This window comes from Poromitra crassiceps, assembly GCF_964638095.1.
Source record: "Poromitra crassiceps genome assembly, chromosome: 16".
Taxonomy (NCBI): domain Eukaryota; kingdom Metazoa; phylum Chordata; class Actinopteri; order Beryciformes; family Melamphaidae; genus Poromitra; species Poromitra crassiceps.
The window spans coordinates 22,543,532-22,562,164 of NC_139645.1; the positions used below are offsets into that span (position 1 = coordinate 22,543,532).

At 44.1% G+C, this 18,633-nt stretch overlaps 1 protein-coding gene across 1 annotated transcript in view; it reads left to right on the forward strand.

Moving 5' to 3' along the window:
• The window catches only part of LOC310791526 (synapse-associated protein 1-like), a gene marked incomplete at both ends in the record, with an annotated part of 582,682 nt that overhangs the window by 181,903 nt on the left and 382,146 nt on the right, over positions 1-18,633 (forward strand). The window lies entirely within an intron of this gene.

Sequence of the window (18,633 nt, forward strand, 5' to 3'; positions counted from 1 at the left end):
AATTTTTAGAAATCCATCTATCTTTCTTTCTTTCTTTCTTTCTTATTCTTAGTACTTATTAGGATTTTGCTTATATTATTGTAGTACTGGAGGTGTACTCACTAGTTTCCTGGATGCTGCTTCAATCTGTCTGATCTCATGTTCATCATTGACCTCTCCACTCCCTCCCTCTGTGAGGTAATGCTCTGTGTACATCTGATTCAGAAGTGTTGGGTTTCCTGCTTTAGCAATGCCCTCAAACAAACACTGAAACTTCGCCTTCAGACTGGATTTGTGTTTTTGTTGTGGATGTTGATGTTGATGTTGAGTTTCTGAAAGAACAAAGAACATCAGTGAGCAAATGTTTTGGTAAACATGAGAAATGTGAACATTTCCTGGTAAATGTGTATCTCCACTCCATGACATCTCTTCAGCTCATCAGTGGTGAGCGGACAAACAGGTCCTGATTGTGTGCAGCTCAGTGTGAAAGACAACTGGTGTGGTGCTGTTTTGTTTCCCAGTGTGCACTACTGTGTTCAGCATATTACACTCATATTAACAAATTAATAATTTTACCAGATTATCCAGAGGGATTCTGCTCATTGACCTTGAAATCTTGTAATGAATACATCTTGTTTGGCAAATGTTTATATTTTCAGCAGAGTTTGGACATGCTCATGGCTTCTATCATTTTAAACTATAGCCACTATAAACTGTAAAGTTCCAACATGAAGGAGGGCTAAACTCAGTTTCTTTATCTTGTGTTCTTGTTGGAATGGATTTGACATGTTCCAAACCGATGATGACTCAAATACATTCAGAAAAAATTAAACAGGTCTTAACAAGTCAAATGAGATCAAAATGAGCAAAACTCAAATATAATGTTCTTCTCTCTCTAATAATTTGTTTCTTGTTTGGTTATATGTTCTTTCTTTGTTGCAGTTGAGAACTGTGGCTTGACAGCATCTTCCAGCTACAGCTTGTGCACCTGATTCAAATTAATTAGATGAGGTGCCCCAAATGATGTGTTCCTATATTGTTTTGCCAATTCTTTCACTTATAGGTGGCATCATTGTCTTGAAAACTAAGCAAAACTCTAACAGACATAAATCACCCATTCTCCACCTCCTCCCGTCTCTCTCCATGACATTAAAGCTGTTAAAGACTCTTACTCCTCTGCAGCTCCTCCTGCTTCATTCTCCTCAGGAAGAGCAGAAAAGCCTCTGTGCTCCTCCTCAGCTCTTCCTCCACACCATCCACCACCTCCTCCTCCTCACTCTGACTCTCTGAGCATTCTGCCTCATCTGGACTCAACCTTCTCAGCTCCATCTTCACAAAGGTGACCATGTTCTCCTCAAGCAGCTGGAACAGAATAATATACATATTAAACCTTCATACTAAAATCTGCAGACAAAATTACATCCATCTTCAGAGACTGAAAGCCTGCACTGATCTAAAGAGTGCAGCATGGAGATTCAACATGATCTCACAAATAATTATGGAATAGAAATGTTGACCCACAGCACAAAGCCTTCTAGTTTCACAACAATGGCTCTAAAATAGTTGAATGTGAACGTCAGTTTCTGCCTCAGTTCACAGCTACTTCCTGGGTACTTCCCGGCTGTGACCACCGAGTTGCCCCAGTAGCGAGTTGTGGGAGCCTCATCTTCGCCTCGGCCCCGACCTCTAGTGGCCAAACAAACGTTTTGGTGAAAGTAGAACGTCTGGGCTGTGGACCCACGTTACTATGTCACAATTCTTTGTGAGACTGTGTTGGGACATTATAATGACCAGAATGGTTTATATGCTACGTCCTGCAGAAAATTACAATCATGACACTAGTCAGATAACTTTCTTCATTTTTAGAAATCCATCTTTCTTTCTTTCTTTCTTTCTTTCTTTCTTATTCTTAGTACTTATTAGGATTTTGCTTATATTATTGTAGTACTGGAGGTGTACCGTTAGGGGGGGCTGTAGGGAAATTACTGTACTGACATATTTGGGTCAAAGGTTTCTCTTGTCCATGAAATGACATCATCCTAAGATACAAAGGAAGAGCAGCTGATGTTGATGATACTGATTGAGGACGCCGACAGATGAACCGCATGGATCAAAAGCAGTCTGGTAGCTGCAGTGAAGCTACTGTTTCTTGAGGACAGTTGGTCGTGTGTGGACACACAGACCTGTGAAGCTATGTTTCTTGAGGACAGCTGGTCGTGTGTGGACGCACAGACCTGTGAAGCTATGTTTCTTGAGGACAGCTGGTCGTGTGTGGACGCACAGACCTGTGAAGCTATGTTTCTTGAGGACAGCTGGTCGTGTGTGGACGCACAGACCTGTGAAGCTATGTTTCTTGAGGACAGTTGGTCGTGTGTGGACGCACATACCTGTGAAGCTATGTTTCTTGAGGACAGCTGGTCGTGTGTGGACGCACAGACCTGTGAAGCTATGTTTCTTGAGGACAGCTGGTCGTGTGTGGACACACAGACCTGTGAAGTTATGTTTCTTGAGGACAGCTGGTCGTGTGTGGACACACAGACCTGTGAAGCTATGTTTCTTGAGGACAGTTGGTCGTGTGTGGACACACAGACCTGTGAAGCTATGTTTCTTGAGGACAGTTGGTCATGTGTGGACGCACAGACCTGTGAAGCTATGTTTCTTGAGGACAGTTGGTCATGTGTGGACACACAGACCTGTGAAGCTATGTTTCTTGAGGACAGTTGGTCGTGTGTGGACACACAGACCTGTGAAGCTATGTTTCTTGAGGACAGCTGGTCGTGTGTGGACGCACAGACCTGTGAAGCTATGTTTCTTGAGGACAGTTGGTCGTGTGTGGACACACAGACCTGTGAAGCTATGTTTCTTGAGGACAGCTGGTCGTGTGTGGACGCACAGACCTGTGAAGCTATGTTTCTTGAGGACAGCTGGTCGTGTGTGGACACACAGACCTGTGAAGCTATGTTTCTTGAGGACAGCTGGTCGTGTGTGGACACACAGACCTGTGAAGTTATGTTTCTTGAGGACAGCTGGTCGTGTGTGGACACACAGACCTGTGAAGTTATGTTTCTTGAGGACAGTTGGTCGTGTGTGGACACACAGACCTGTGAAGCTATGTTTCTTGAGGACAGTTGGTCGTGTGTGGACACACAGACCTGTGAAGCTATGTTTCTTGAGGACAGTTGGTCGTGTGTGGACACACAGACCTGTGAAGCTATGTTTCTTGAGGACAGTTGGTCGTGTGTGGACACACAGACCTGTGAAGTTATGTTTCTTGAGGACAGTTGGTCGTGTGTGGACACACAGACCTGTGAAGCTATGTTTCTTGAGGACAGTTGGTCGTGTGTGGACACACAGACCTGTGAAGCTATGTTTCTTGAGGACAGCTGGTCGTGTGTGGACACACAGACCTGTGAAGCTATGTTTCTTGAGGACAGCTGGTCGTGTGTGGACGCACAGACCTGTGAAGCTATGTTTCTTGAGGACAGCTGGTCGTGTGTGGACGCACAGACCTGTGAAGCTATGTTTCTTGAGGACAGTTGGTCGTGTGTGGACACACAGACCTGTGAAGCTATGTTTCTTGAGGACAGCTGGTCGTGTGTGGACGCACAGACCTGTGAAGCTACTGTTTCTTGACAGCTGGTTGTGTGTGGACGCACAGACCTGTGGAACTGATGATTAAGACTGGTTGGTAACTAACGTAGCGGTAGCGTCCGCTATGTTAATTACCAAACTAACGTTGCAGACGCTACAAGAGCGGCAAGCAACACCACGTGACCTTCTGGTGCACCTTCTCAAACTAATTAGGATATTTGATCATCTATACGCAACACTATCACATTTGGGGATTCTGGATTTCCTAAGCGTCCTTTGAATGAAGACCAGGACAAGCGACATCCGAAGTGGTCCAACTGAAACCGACGCCATGGAGCTGGGTATCACCAAGCCAACCATGCCCCAGTTCAGAGGGACGCCATGACGGATAGCACAGAAGATCAAGAAGACCAGTGAATTAATGAACTGTAATCTTTACCCTGCTGCCTAAACAGAGATCACTTGCAAACACATAAGTGAGTAAGTTTCACTCTCACGTCAATACACTAGAGATAGAGATTTCATCTTACATTAGGGCTAAAGGCTAATGGTAAGGGAGGACATTGTTGGCTAAGACTTAGTGATTGGGTTAGGCCAGCGGTTCTCAAAGTTTAGGCCACGCCTCCACTGGGGGGCGCAAGACAACTTGAGAGGAGGCGCGGGCGTGAGTGGGAAAAATCTAAGAGAAGAAAATGCGCAACCAGAGATGGTGGGATATCAAATCTCTGGCGCTACTTGGCCATGCTGCACAATGGCTACGCAGCCTCCACCGCACGAATTAGCCGGGGGCGGAGCTCCTGCAGTCTGGCTGCCTGAGGTGAGTGAGGAGCTGTCAGAGGAGAAGCTCCAGAGAGAAGGAAATCATGATTTCTTTAAATTTTGTTTTTCACAAATCAGATCACGGCAGTTCTTTGTATGTACATCAAGCACATGTGCCCATGTTTTCGTATCTGTCGGGGAGCTATTTCTGATGACTCTTATGACATTTATGGGGCTGGGAAACTGTCCGCGCTGGCCAGCCTGTAGCACACGATACAGGTTTAATGTGCAGAGAAGCAACATTTACAGGTACAAAGATACACTGCACGTAGTCTCTTAAGACGGTTTGCTCTCGCAATTTTCAAATGCTTCCGACTAAACGTCTGTAATTGGAACTGGGAAAACTTGGTCAAAACAGAAAGGGAAACTCAGGGAAAGTAATGAGCGATGATAGGGTGATATCCTGGATGTCCCGCCTAAAGGCAGGTGATTGGAGAAATCCGAGCGGATGTCCCGCCTCATCTGCTCGTATTTCTTTAATCACCTGCATCGGTTCAAATTTCCTCCGGTCTTTTTTTTCAAGCGTTTTTTCCCCACAACTTCCTTTGACCATGTTCAGTGGGCGTGAATTACAGACTGTCTAAGGTGCATTCACAGAATGTAGAAGAGACAGTCTGGCTTGAGAGACTACACTGCACGGGACGGGTATCCTGCTAGTTAGAATAAAGATGTGTTAAAAAAAAAAAAAAAAACTTCAGGGGCAGTGGTTCAAACCTTGCGCAAATTGAACACCTAATAGTCCTTGAGGCAAATTTGTAGAGCACGTTCAGGTGAACATGTGGAAAAAAGTTGCCTGAAAATTGGAAAAACAGCCTGGAAGTTACAAACGGGTGTGAAGTTACGGCATATTTTGTGTTAGGCCACACCCACTTTTTACATTTGCGGCGCCCCCTTTTGGTCAAATTGCGAAATAGCATGTCAGAAATGCCATTCCAGATGAGGCTGAGCAGTTTGCAACCGATTATGCGAATAGACTTGATTTACCGCTATTACATGCTTACACTATAGACCCCGCCCACTTTCACCAATGATGACAAAACTCCTGAATTTGACTAGGACATCCTCCTTGATATATCTGCCAAGGCATAACTTAGTAACTCCTAACCATAATAACTAGCTGTGATGATACAGTAGCATCTGACCTTTTTGTAACAGGTTGATTTCACTTGATGGTGAAGTACAGGGTGTTTTTGTGTGTAGCTGAGGTAACGTGTTATTTTATTTTCACACCATAAATATGGAGTCCAGGTCTGTTTGATGCTCCTGGGCAGACGGACCACTGGAAACCTCTGACCTCTCCTCGACTCTGTTGAGAAGACATGATGTACACACACACACACATACAGACACACACACACACACACACACACACACACACACACAACTCAACTCAACTGTGTAAATGCTGCTCTGATTGGATGTGATGAAGGATCGGACCAATTCTACATCTGATAACTGTGAATCTGACAACAGCATCTGTTGTGATCGTCAGTTTCAAATAAATACCTCTGATCAGTAGAGTGCTGTCCATCTTTGAAGTTATAAGGGAGACGCATAGACCGGTCACTCTTCATGGACACACAGCTGGGCTCAGGGGAGTCTGCTCTCTCCTGCTGCATCCTGAGAGAAACACATTATGAACATTGTGAAGGTATCTGTGTCTTTATGAAGAAGACAATCAGGATGGGCTCTTCACAGGTTAGTCGATTCAGGAGAGGCAGGCACACAGACTGCTGGTGGTTCAGCTGGTAGCTAGGCTGCTGCTGGGGCTTGGCCTGGTAGCTAGGCTGCTGCTGGGGCTTGGCCTGGTAGCTAGGCTGCTGCTGGGGCTTGGCCTGGTAGCTAGGCTGCTGCTGGGGCTTGGCCTGGTAGCTAGGCTGCTGCTGGGGCTTGGCCTGGTAGCTAGGCTGAAAATCTATGATGCTGAGGAAGCTCTCATCATCTCAGGTAAAGAGCTCCTCAGCCAAGCGAACACTTGCCTGCAAGCTGCCTGTCTGGACTCATGACTAGAAGCCCTTCCCTAACCACACACATTTGTATAAAACATTAGGTTTAGGCAAGTACAACAATGTGGTTAGGGTTAGGGTTTGGTTATGGTCGTGGTTAGATAAGAAAACCCTAATCTTAACCACATCTTTTTTACTTGCCACTCCTTTTCAGGAAGAAGCAATTGCGGCGACCAATGAAATGAGTTCAGGGCGGGGCTTTCCCAGCCCATACTAGGAGGAAATGTTGGTCCAGGAACAACCAGTTGGTGCTGCAACAAGTACGTACGATTTGCACCTGTGTGAGACCTGATTAATGAAACAAAGCAGTGTTTGCCTACTATTTCTCTCACTTAAAGGTCCCAATTCGTGCAGCTGTAACCTCTTAAAAACGTGTGTCTCTGGTCCATAAAACATGATTCTGGATTAATCTGTCGAAAATATAGCAAACCCGTTTGTTGTGACGGAGTTCTCACTCCCTCTTCTGGTCGCTTTCCAAGAATGGCCTGTTTCTATAATATATTCAGAACTAACAGTTCCCATTGGCCGCTGAGGGAGAGCCCGCCCCAGGCTCCCAGTGGCCAATCAGATTAGCGTCTGTGGACCAGCACGCTAGGTTGCGAGTTATCGTTAACTAAACGGTACTACGCTAAAGAGGACATCTCAAAATGCCTAGACTTACCGAATGCACCTCTGCAGTTGCTGGATCACGTACAGTTGGCGTCGCTCCAGCTAGAAGTGTTAATTTTGTGGCTATAGACTAAATGGTGCAGGTAGCTTGTGTGAGAGAGACCCGCGCAGTATGCAGAAGGAAGCTAGTGACGTCCCGATTCCCCCAGATTCCCCTCTGGGCAAACGAAGCGTTTGGGGGTGTGGCTTGGAGGAGACTGCAGAGGGACGCTGGATAGGGACAAATCCAACTGTGGCAGTTCTGAGCGTGTGACCACTCATTACAGGGAGGGCTGACAGCAGTATATATGCATTTACAAGTAAAAACAGCTTTTGCACGGAATGGGACCTTTAATATAACTACTTCTAATGGAGAATATGTCAGATGAAAAGTGTCAAATGGAACTGGTGTTGTCAGGTCTTGTCTGGTCTTTCATATATATATATATATATATATATATATACACACCGGTATATATACACATATAGCCTATATATATACTCTCTCTATATATATATAGTGGGTAAACTACTCACCTTGGATAGTTTACATGTATGTATTTACCACTACACTGTTTTAGACAGAAACTATGGGGACATTTTTGCAGCAAAACACCTGAGAACTTGCATGATGTAATTTATACTCAGAGAGTATTCACACATCTGTGTCCTAAAGTTTAATTCACTAAATATTTATTGATCTGCAAGTGACAATCTGAATACGTATGTGGTTTGCGTGGGTGGAGGAGAGGGAGGGGCTACTTCGCGCTTTCCCAAACTTGGGGTCACATGGAATTCAATAGACCCTTCTCACGGGGGCCATTTTGTGTCGAGAAGCCAGGGTAAACACAGGTGCAAGCAAAACACTAATGAGGGTTTCCAACTTCCATGATTGGGATTTGGAAACCCTCATTAGTGTTTTGCTTGCACCTGTGTTTACCCTGGCTTCTCGACACAAAATGGCCCCCGTGAGAAGGGTCTATTGGAGTCCCCTAAAATTTCGAGTAATTGATCGATACAAATAATTATTGTTATAATAATATAAACACCACACCCCCAATTTTAAACAACTGAAGCTACCCTACGTTTTCACAAAAGCATCAGCTAAATGACAGAATGTAAATGTAAATATACATACCGCTAATTGTCATGATAGAGAAATAACATGTGACCCCCTTATGAATAGAAAATACTTTCTTCAGTAGGGAGGTGGCCTTTTGAGCGATATGCTGCAGGAACTGAGCTGTAGGCCTGTTAGTGGGCTCTGTGTTCACCAGATATAGCCCATATCTGTAGCCTACTTAGCTCTTCTTCAATTTTCATTATTCATTGTTTAATTTGAGTCATTGTTCAGCATTAATTTGAGCTCACCTCAATACTGTAGGACATCAAATAACATTTCCTCATTGCAGTATAACCAGTCCTCTTACCTTGTGTCTGAAGATCCAGGTTCATTACTGAAACCTGGAGGTCTGTCTTTAGACCTGTCAGTCTTCATCGACAGACAGCTGGGTACTGGAGACTCTGCTCTCTGGCGGGTGGGGGGGGATGCTGTGGAAAAATGTAAAAGTATATTTGAAATGTTCGTGGAGGTACTGCAGGGGGTCCGCCAATTTTCATCAAAATAAATGTGGAAATTTTAGAAATGCATTTTAGACAAAAATAATAATATTGAGACTCACAGTCTAGGTTTCCAGGTTCATTACTGAAGTGTATTAAATCATCTTTAGACCGGTCACTCTTCATAGACAGACAGCTGGGTACTGGAGACTCTGCTCTCTGCCTGTGGTGCTGACCTCTGAAAACACAAATGTTTGATATATATCATCATTAGTTCTAGTAATTATAATAATTAATTGATTGGATTTATATAGCGCCTTTCTACACACTCAAAGCACTTCACATATCAGGGGAGGGAGGGAGAGGGAACTCAGCTCATCCACCACCGATGTGTAGCACCCACCTGGGTGATGCACAGAGGCCAGTTTGTGCCAGAACGCTCACCACACATCAGCCTATCACAGTGGAGAGTTGAGGACTGAATGTGCCAATTAAGTAAGGAGGGATGATTAGGTGTCCATGATTGAAGAAAGGCCTGTTTGGGAATTTGGCCAGGGCACCGGGGTTACACCCCTCAGGGCACCGGGGTTACACCCCTCAGGGCACCAGGGTTACACCCCTCAGGGCACCAGGGTTCCACCCCCCAGGGCACCGGGGTTCCACCCCTACTCATGTGAAGAGTGTGATGGGATCTTTAATGACCACAGAGAGTCAGGACCTCTGTTTAACGTCTCATCTGAAGGACGGTGCTCACTCACAGGACAGAGTCCCTGTCTCTGCCCTGGAGCATTGGGGAGATTATTCATCAGATCAGAGTATTCATCAGACCATTCGGACCAGAGGGGAAGAGCACCTCCTACTGGTCCTCCAACACCACATCCAGCACCAGTCTCCCATCCAAGGAGTATCCTAGGCCAGACCTGCTTAGCTTACCAAGGAAGCCAGTAATGTAATGCAGGAGCCACTGGTGCTGAATGTGTGTAAAGACACACAACTTCTTGCAACGTTGCACATTGTCAGTTTTTCTGACATCTGGAGTTTTTGATAACATGGTCTGTTGATAAGTGTCCAGGATGCCAGGTTTTGCATCAGTGGTAACCACGGCAACAAATGAGGAAAGATGGCCCCTCCCATTCAGGTCTCTGCAAACTCTACAAACTCATGTAGTCCCACTCAGTCAACGTCGGGGCCGGGTACGCTTTAGAACTGAATGCCCTTCTGGTATAAATAAAGTCATCTGAATCTGAAACAAGCTGCTCTCACCCTGTTGGGTAGTAGGACCTAACACCATTTCTACATCACAGGTTAAACTCAATGGTGTTTCATTGTAGTAGACAGAATTTTGCTTTTTCGATTCAATTCGTTTTTTTTATTGAATGATTTTTCCAAGTCCTGCAACAGCATTTCAAAAAAGTTTACGCTATCCACTTCCTCGTGATAAAATCTGTGTTTATGGAATGAGATTTTGTAAAATCAGACTGGAATTCGTATGAGATTATGTTTTTCAAAACCTTTAATCTGTTCCAAAATCATTCATTCAAAGTACTTTGGATACAAATAGGAACACATCTATAGTTTGGCTTATTATTATGTTCTACTTTGAGCACATGCATAATTTGGCATGTTCTCATGTTCTCAGTCTATTATGAAGTTTAGAGTGTAACAGTCATCTTACTTTGTGTCTGAGGGTCCATGTTCTCATGTTCTCAGTCTATTATGAAGTTTAGAGTGTAACAGTCATCTTACTTTGTGTCTGAGGGTCCATGTTCTCATGTTCTCAGGCTATTATGAAGTTTAGAGTGTAACAGTCGTCTTACTTTGTGTCTGAGGGTCCATGTTCTCATGTTCTCAGACTATTATGAAGTTTAGAGTGTAACAGTCATCTTACTTTGTGTCTGAGGGTCCATGTTCTCATGTTCTCAGACTATTATGAAGTTTAGAGTGTAACAGTCGTCTTACTTTGTGTCTGAGGGTCCATGTTCTCATGTTCTCAGACTATTATGAAGTTTAGAGTGTAACAGTCATCTTACTTTGTGTCTGAGGGTCCATGTTCTCATGTTCTCAGACTATTATGAAGTTTAGAGTGTAACAGTCATCTTACTTTGTGTCTGAGGGTCCATGTTCTCATGTTCTCAGACTATTATGAAGTTTAGAGTGTAACAGTCATCTTACTTTGTGTCTGAGGGTCCATGTTCTCATGTTCTCAGTCTATTATGAAGTTTAGAGTGTAACAGTCATCTTATTTTGTGTCTGAGGGTCCATGTTCTCATGTTCTCAGGCTATTATGAAGTTTAGAGTGTAACAGTCATCTTACTTTGTGTCTGAGGGTCCATGTTCTCATGTTCTCAGGCTATTATGAAGTTTAGAGTGTAACAGTCATCTTACTTTGTGTCTGAGGGTCCATGTTCTCATGTTCTCAGTCTATTATGAAGTTTAGAGTGTAACAGTCATCTTACTTTGTGTCTGAGGGTCCATGTTCTCATGTTCTCAGGCTATTATGAAGTTTAGAGTGTAACAGTCATCTTACTTTGTGTCTGAGGGTCCATGTTCTCATGTTCTCAGGTTATTATGAAGTTTAGAGTGTAACAGTCATCTTACTTTGTGTCTGAGGGTCCATGTTCTCATGTTCTCAGGCTATTATGAAGTTTAGAGTGTAACAGTCGTCTTACTTTGTGTCTGAGGGTCCATGTTCTCATGTTCTCAGACTATTATGAAGTTTAGAGTGTAACAGTCATCTTACTTTGTGTCTGAGGGTCCATGTTCTCATGTTCTCAGACTATTATGAAGTTTAGAGTGTAACAGTCGTCTTACTTTGTGTCTGAGGGTCCATGTTCTCATGTTCTCAGACTATTATGAAGTTTAGAGTGTAACAGTCATCTTACTTTGTGTCTGAGGGTCCATGTTCTCATGTTCTCAGACTATTATGAAGTTTAGAGTGTAACAGTCATCTTACTTTGTGTCTGAGGGTCCATGTTCTCATGTTCTCAGACTATTATGAAGTTTAGAGTGTAACAGTCGTCTTACTTTGTGTCTGAGGGTCCATGTTCTCATGTTCTCAGACTATTATGAAGTTTAGAGTGTAACAGTCATCTTACTTTGTGTCTGAGGGTCCATGTTCTCATGTTCTCAGACTATTATGAAGTTTAGAGTGTAACAGTCATCTTACTTTGTGTCTGAGGGTCCATGTTCTCATGTTCTCAGACTATTATGAAGTTTAGAGTGTAACAGTCGTCTTACTTTCTGTCTGAGGGTCCATGTTCTCATGTTCTCAGGCTATTATGAAGTTTAGAGTGTAACAGTCATCTTACTTTGTGTCTGAGGGTCCATGTTCTCATGTTCTCAGACTATTATGAAGTTTAGAGTGTAACAGTCACCTTACTTTGTGTCTGAGGGTCCATGTTCTCATGTTCTCAGACTATTGTGAAGTTTAGAGTGTAACAGTCATCTTACTTTGTGCCTGAGGGGCCATGTTCTCATGTTCTCAGGCTATTATGAAGTTTAGAGTGTAACAGTCATCTTACTTTGTGTCTGAGGGTCCATGTTCTCATGTTCTCAGGCTATTGTGAAGTTTAGAGTGTAACAGTCACCTTACTTTGTGTCTGAGGGTCCATGTTCTCATGTTCTCAGACTATTGTGAAGTTTAGAGTGTAACAGTCATCTTACTTTGTGTCTGAGGGTCCATGTTCTCATGTTCTCAGGCTATTATGAAGTTTAGAGTGTAACAGTCATCTTACTTTGTGTCTGAGGGTCCATGTTCTCATGTTCTCAGTCTATTATGAAGTTTAGAGTGTAACAGTCATCTTACTTTGTGTCTGAGGGTCCATGTTCTCATGTTCTCAGACTATTATGAAGTTTAGAGTGTAACAGTCATCTTACTTTGTGTCTGAGGGTCCATGTTCTCATGTTCTCAGGCTATTATGAAGTTTAGAGTGTAACAGTCATCTTACTTTGTGTCTGAGGGTCCATGTTCTCATGTTCTCAGACTATTATGAAGTTTAGAGTGTAACAGTCATCTTACTTTGTGTCTGAGGGTCCATGTTCTCATGTTCTCAGGCTATTGTGAAGTTTAGAGTGTAACAGTCGTCTTACTTTGTGGCTGAGGGTCCATGTTCTCATGTTCTCAGGCTATTGTGAAGTTTAGAGTGTAACAGTCGTCTTACTTTGTGTCTGAGGGTCCATGTTGATGACTGAAGAGTAGAACCAACTCCTGCACAGACAGAGAGCTCTCAGGAGGCTCTGCTCCAACTTCTTCCTCCACACGACCACTCATCTTCTGAGAGGAGAAAAATACGCACGCACGCACGGACGCACGCACGCACACACACACACACACACACACACACACACACACACACACACACACACACACACACACACACACACACACACACACACACACACACACACACACACACAGCTCATGAGTAGGGCTGAACAATTTTGTGAAAACATCTAATTGTGATTTTTACCACGTGCGCATGGTCAAGAGACGGCTCTTTAGGGTCAGTCATTCAGTCAGTCAGTCAGTCATAATGTTCACAGAAAGAACGTTTATTTCAGGGTCACTTAATGGTGAGATTCCCTCTCGTGGTGTGTTTCAATCGACACTGTGTGAATTACAACGAGCGCACCTAGACACACGCACGCACGCGCACACACACACACACACACACACACACACACACACACACACACACACACACACACACACACACACACACACACACACACACACACACACACACACACACACACAGTACTACCCTGGTAAGTTAGTGTCACCTTATTTTCTTCAAACAACATGTCTCATTAAAAACAGTGTATTAACTCTTTGCACGCCAGAGTATTTTTTAAGTTGCCACTGAGTCGCCAGAATTTGTGATCATATTCACTCATCTTTCAAGACCCACAGAATATTTTGTACTATGAATATGCTTCTGTTTTCACACACACACACACACACACACACACACACACACACACACACACACACACTAGTGCTGCACGATTAATTGAATCGCAATCGCAATCGCATCACCATATGATTCCCGAGCGCTCCCCCAGGGGATGGGTGGAATGCGGAGAACAAATTTCACACATTGTGTGGGACTTTACCTTTACACACACAGACTTTTTTATTTTATTTTATAAATAATCGCACCCTTTTGCGGTTATGTAATCGCACGTGCTGACATCGCGACTGCGATTGCGATTCAATTAATCGTGCAGTGTGTGTGTGTGTGTGTGTGTGTGTGTGTGTGTGTGTGTGTGTGTGTGTGTGTGTGTGCGTGCGTGTGTGTGTGTGTGTGTTTGTGTGTGTGTTTGTGTCTAGGTGCGCTCGTTGTAATTCACACAGTGTCGATTGAAACACATCACCCCATTGGGAAACGAGAGGGAATCTCACCATTAAGTGACCCCGAAATAAACGTTCTTTCCGTGAAATCTTGCAGTCATATCTGTACCGATGGCGCAGCTGCAATGACGGGGAAAATCAAAGGACTGCTTGGGCGTGTGATGACGGTAAACCCCGAAATAAAATGGATGCACTGCATTATCCACCGGGAAGCTCTAGCAAGCAAGAGGATGAGCCCCGAGTTAAGTGCTGTTATGGATGATGCAGTGAAGGTGATTCATTTCATTCAGTCCAGGCCAATGAACCACAGGCTGTTTCAAACGCTCTGTCAAGACAGCGGGGCAGACCACGACCAGCTCCTGCTTCACACAGACGTCCGCTGGCTGTCTCGTGGAAAGACGCTACTGAGGCTGTATGAGCTCCGAGCGGAGGCGTCTGTTTTCCTCACAGAGCACCTGCATCCCCTTGTGGCGTTATTTGAGGATGACGAGTGGGTTGCCCGTCTGGCATATCTTGCTGATGTGTTCACCAAGCTGAATGACCTCAACCTAACACTTCAAGGCAAGGACTCACATATCCTTAACATGTATGACAAAGTGAATGGATTCATAAATAAGGTGAAATTATGGGAGAGGAAATGTGAGGGTGGAGATGTCAGCCGTTTCCCACTGCTTGATGCCCATCTTACCACCACTGATGTTGACAAGCGTCCTGTGGTGAAAATGGTGAAAGCACATATGTCCAAACTCAACCAGTACTTTGATGACATTGAAGCAAAGTCAGAAAAAGTGGACTGGGTGAGGAACCCTCTCACTGTGAGTGAAAGCAGCAGCAGCCTCCCTGCAAGATTGCAGGAAGATCTGGTGGACATGTCCTCTGATCGTGGGCTGAAGATGGCACATGCTGAAAAGTCATTGACAGAGTTTTGGTGTGATGTTGAAAGGGAATATCCTGAGCTGGGGAAATGTGCACTGAATGAACTTTTTGTCTTTTGGATCTACTTATATGTGTGAGGTGACCTTCTCAGCTCTGACCCACATCAAAAACAAGCAGAGGAACAGACTGAATGTGGAGAACAGTCTGGTAACAACAGCTGTTGCCACACTGCCCCCAGAACTATCAAAGCTTATGAAAGACAAACAAGCTCAGGTGTCTCATTAAAGCTGCCAAATGACTGAATCAGAAGAGTTTTGTCATTCAAATTATTTTAGTTTAATATTCAGTTGTCTTCATTCTTGGCAGTGTTTTGCTGTGAGGTTGAAAGGGAATATCCTGATCTGGGAAATGTGCACTGGACTTTTGCCTTTTTGATCTAATGTGTGCTATTTCTGTGTGCTATTTTGGTGTGATGTGCACTGATTTGAACTTTTGCTTTTTGGATCTACTTATCTTATGTGTGATATTTTGCCTGGTAACAGCTGCCCCCAGAACTGTCAAAGCTTATGAAAGACAAACTAGCTCAGGTGTCTTTTTAAAGGTGCCAAGTGACTAAATAAAAATAGTTGAAACTGTTACTGTGTGAGTCTGAATATATCTATCTCTATATAGGCTATATATAATATTTTGTTCATTCTCAATAAGTGTATAGCTATTTGTATTAACACATTCAGTGCCAGCGACGCCATATGGCGTCATTAGAAATTTACCGTAGAGTGCCAGCGACGCCAAATGGCGTCAATAACTCGAATTTTTTTTTTTGACGGGGGGGTGTCGATCTATGCCTCTTACATCGCCTCTTACAATATTCAGAGGTATTGAATGTGTCTAACCTATTTTACAGAACCCTTAGGTGGCGACAGCGCTCTCCAGATGAGAGAACGTGGAGTGAAACACACAGAAGAAGTCATTGGGGGGAAGGAAATCGCATCGCATCCGTCCGTATGCAGCGGCTTCATTGAAGCAACGTTTAGCTGTGCCCCTGCAGCAGCCAATCTGCTATCACAATTGAGCACCTCGGTGTCCGCTGCAACAGCCTCCGTGTCCGCTGCAACACATGATCAGCCGTGGATTTGTTATTATTCTCAACTCGAAGCATGGGAGCTGGTACACGCGGCTGTAAAAAAGCAGGATCTAGCGGACTTTTTCAGTGCTGAGCACAGGCAGAGAAAACAGCAGAGCAGAGAGACACTCCTCCCACAACGGGGGGGGGGGGGGGGGGGGAGGAGGAGGGGGGGAGGTGGGCACGCAGAGCCAAGTACACAACACAGACCCAGACAGCAGGACAGGGTTGGCAAACGCAAGCCAGAATATCCGATGCCCACCAGCAGCAAAAGATCAGCAAGAAGCTGCAACCAGCAGCGCATGCAGGCGCCAGCGCTGCTGGTTTCAGCTAAAAATATTATTCTTCCAAACAAAATTCCCTTGCCTTCACTGTTTTATTGAAGGAAATTATTTTTGAGGTGTGACTACATCAGAAAATTAGCTTCAGAGTCAGTGATGTGCTTGAAATGTTTAATTTCACAAAAGGCTCATTATCTCAGCTCGTAGAAAAAAAGCTCTGTTTTTCGTTCAATCAAGCTATCTTCTCCGGCTCATAACTAAAGAACGGAAAATGGGATCAATAAACTTTTTTTTGCAGGTGATAGAAGAGAGTCTCATCGTTATTTGTGCGTGTTCAGTGTTTACATAGTAATTATTAAAGAAATTATATGACTGTTTTAAAATGCATTGCGGCCTATGTGGCACAGCAAGCAACCTTTTGCCCAAGGGCCGTGGCACTGAAAGTGTTAAAGGGGAGTCATTCAAAATGATTTTAATTTAATATTGTTTTAATTTAATAATCAGTTGTGTTGGATAGTAAAAGTTGAATGAGATTAATGGAACAAATTTGGGAGAATCATCAACACGCTGTCAGGGGGTACACTTGGCATGGCAAAACAACTCAAGGGGTACACGGCACAAAAAAGGTTGGGAACCACTGATCTAACCCCCCAATTCCAACCCTTTGATTGCTGAGTGCCAAGCAGGGAGGCAAATGGGTCCCATTTTTATAGTCTTTGGTACGACTCGGCCGGGGTTCGAACTCACGACCTCCCAGTCTCAGGGCGGACACTCAGACCACAAGGCCACTGAGATGGTGTGTGTGTGCGCCTCGTCTAACTAACGTTACACGCCAGTCGACGGAGCAAATAAACAAACAAACTCTGCCATCACAGTCACACTGGACATCAACACTAGCGGGAGACTTCTCCCACCTCCAAATATACAGCAACTTTATAAGGTTAATTATAAAACGGCTCTCTCAAATCAAGCAATCTGATTGGTTCACAGCCATTGTATAATTCCAGTAACCGAGTTCAATAACCCATGGCCATGGGTTATTGGTTGCCATGGCAACTCTCTTACTAAAAGGCAGCGCTGCGCTCGAGCCAAACAGCTTTCTCCTGATCTGCTGTATGGAGGGTCACTAGTCCTTCAAGTCTTTGTACAATGAGTCATTATGGACGCATGATGGCGCAACTCTCTTACTAAAAGTACCTCAAAAACAAAATGGCGGAGACAGCTTTCAGATCCTTGTGAATCGATCTTCGCTTATAACTTTACTAATACTTCGCAGAAAATGATGTTTTGTACAAGAATAGACGCGGGCTAATGTCTTAACCCCTCTCTCGCGCGCCCTCACTCTTAACCCCGCATTTCTAAATAAGACGTAACGTTACTTGGTGTCGGCATACGGCTCTGGTGTCGGGGTTTCCAGAAAGCTCTCAGCTTCTCAGCAAGCGCCAGGATTGGCCAATGTCGACTTCAGTCTCCAGAACGATCCAATCAAATCACCCGCACGTCTATCTTCTTGCTAGAGGTCCCGCCTTACAGTAGTGTTTCAACTGACTGTATCAGAATACCATGCCAGTCGGACTTATAGTATTATATTTATATTATCATACTTGGAAACCGTTTTATAAAAGCAATATAGCACTCGAGCTGCGTGGTGTTGTGGAATATATCCTGCTGATAAGCTGTTATCCCACTCGGGATATTCTCCACAACACACTTGCTCTCATGCTATATTGCTTAAACATAAACATCTTACCGAGGGAGAGACAGCACCCACCGCTAACAGCTAATTAAAGGAGAACTAACCTCCAAAACACTTTTTTTCAGCTTTTAACCAATATATATGACTTTGGGGGTGATGTGTGAAGAATTCTGGTCAGAATTTCCACATTTGACACCAAACTGTTGCCATTTTACCATTTGTATCATTTTTCAGCAGCATATCTGGCATAAGCGCCCTCTTAGGGTCAAAGACTGCTTTTTTTTTTTTTCTCAAATGAATGGGATATTTGACACGTCGTTACGTCACGGTGACCCAAAGACTATGGGATTTCAAGAGAATTACTCCCCTACCCCCCCTGTACCCTTTCAGCTCCTCAGAACTCCAAGCCTATTCTTATTGAAGTTTGCTCTTAAAATACTGAACCAAACGTTGTCAAAGTTGGCACATGTCTTAATTATAGTTAGTTTCCCGCTGAATGTGTCACTACTTTATTAATATCTTACCTGAATAAGCTCGAATGATGATGTTTATATTATCAGTCCGAGTTGGAAGCACTGTCTCAAGCCCAGGCAGGTGGGAGCGGGCAGGAGAGAGTCGTACTGTAACCTCATGGACGAGCCTCGGCCGCGCGCAGCAGCAGCTGGGCTCTGTGCTCTGAGAGCAGAGAGCAGTCTGATATT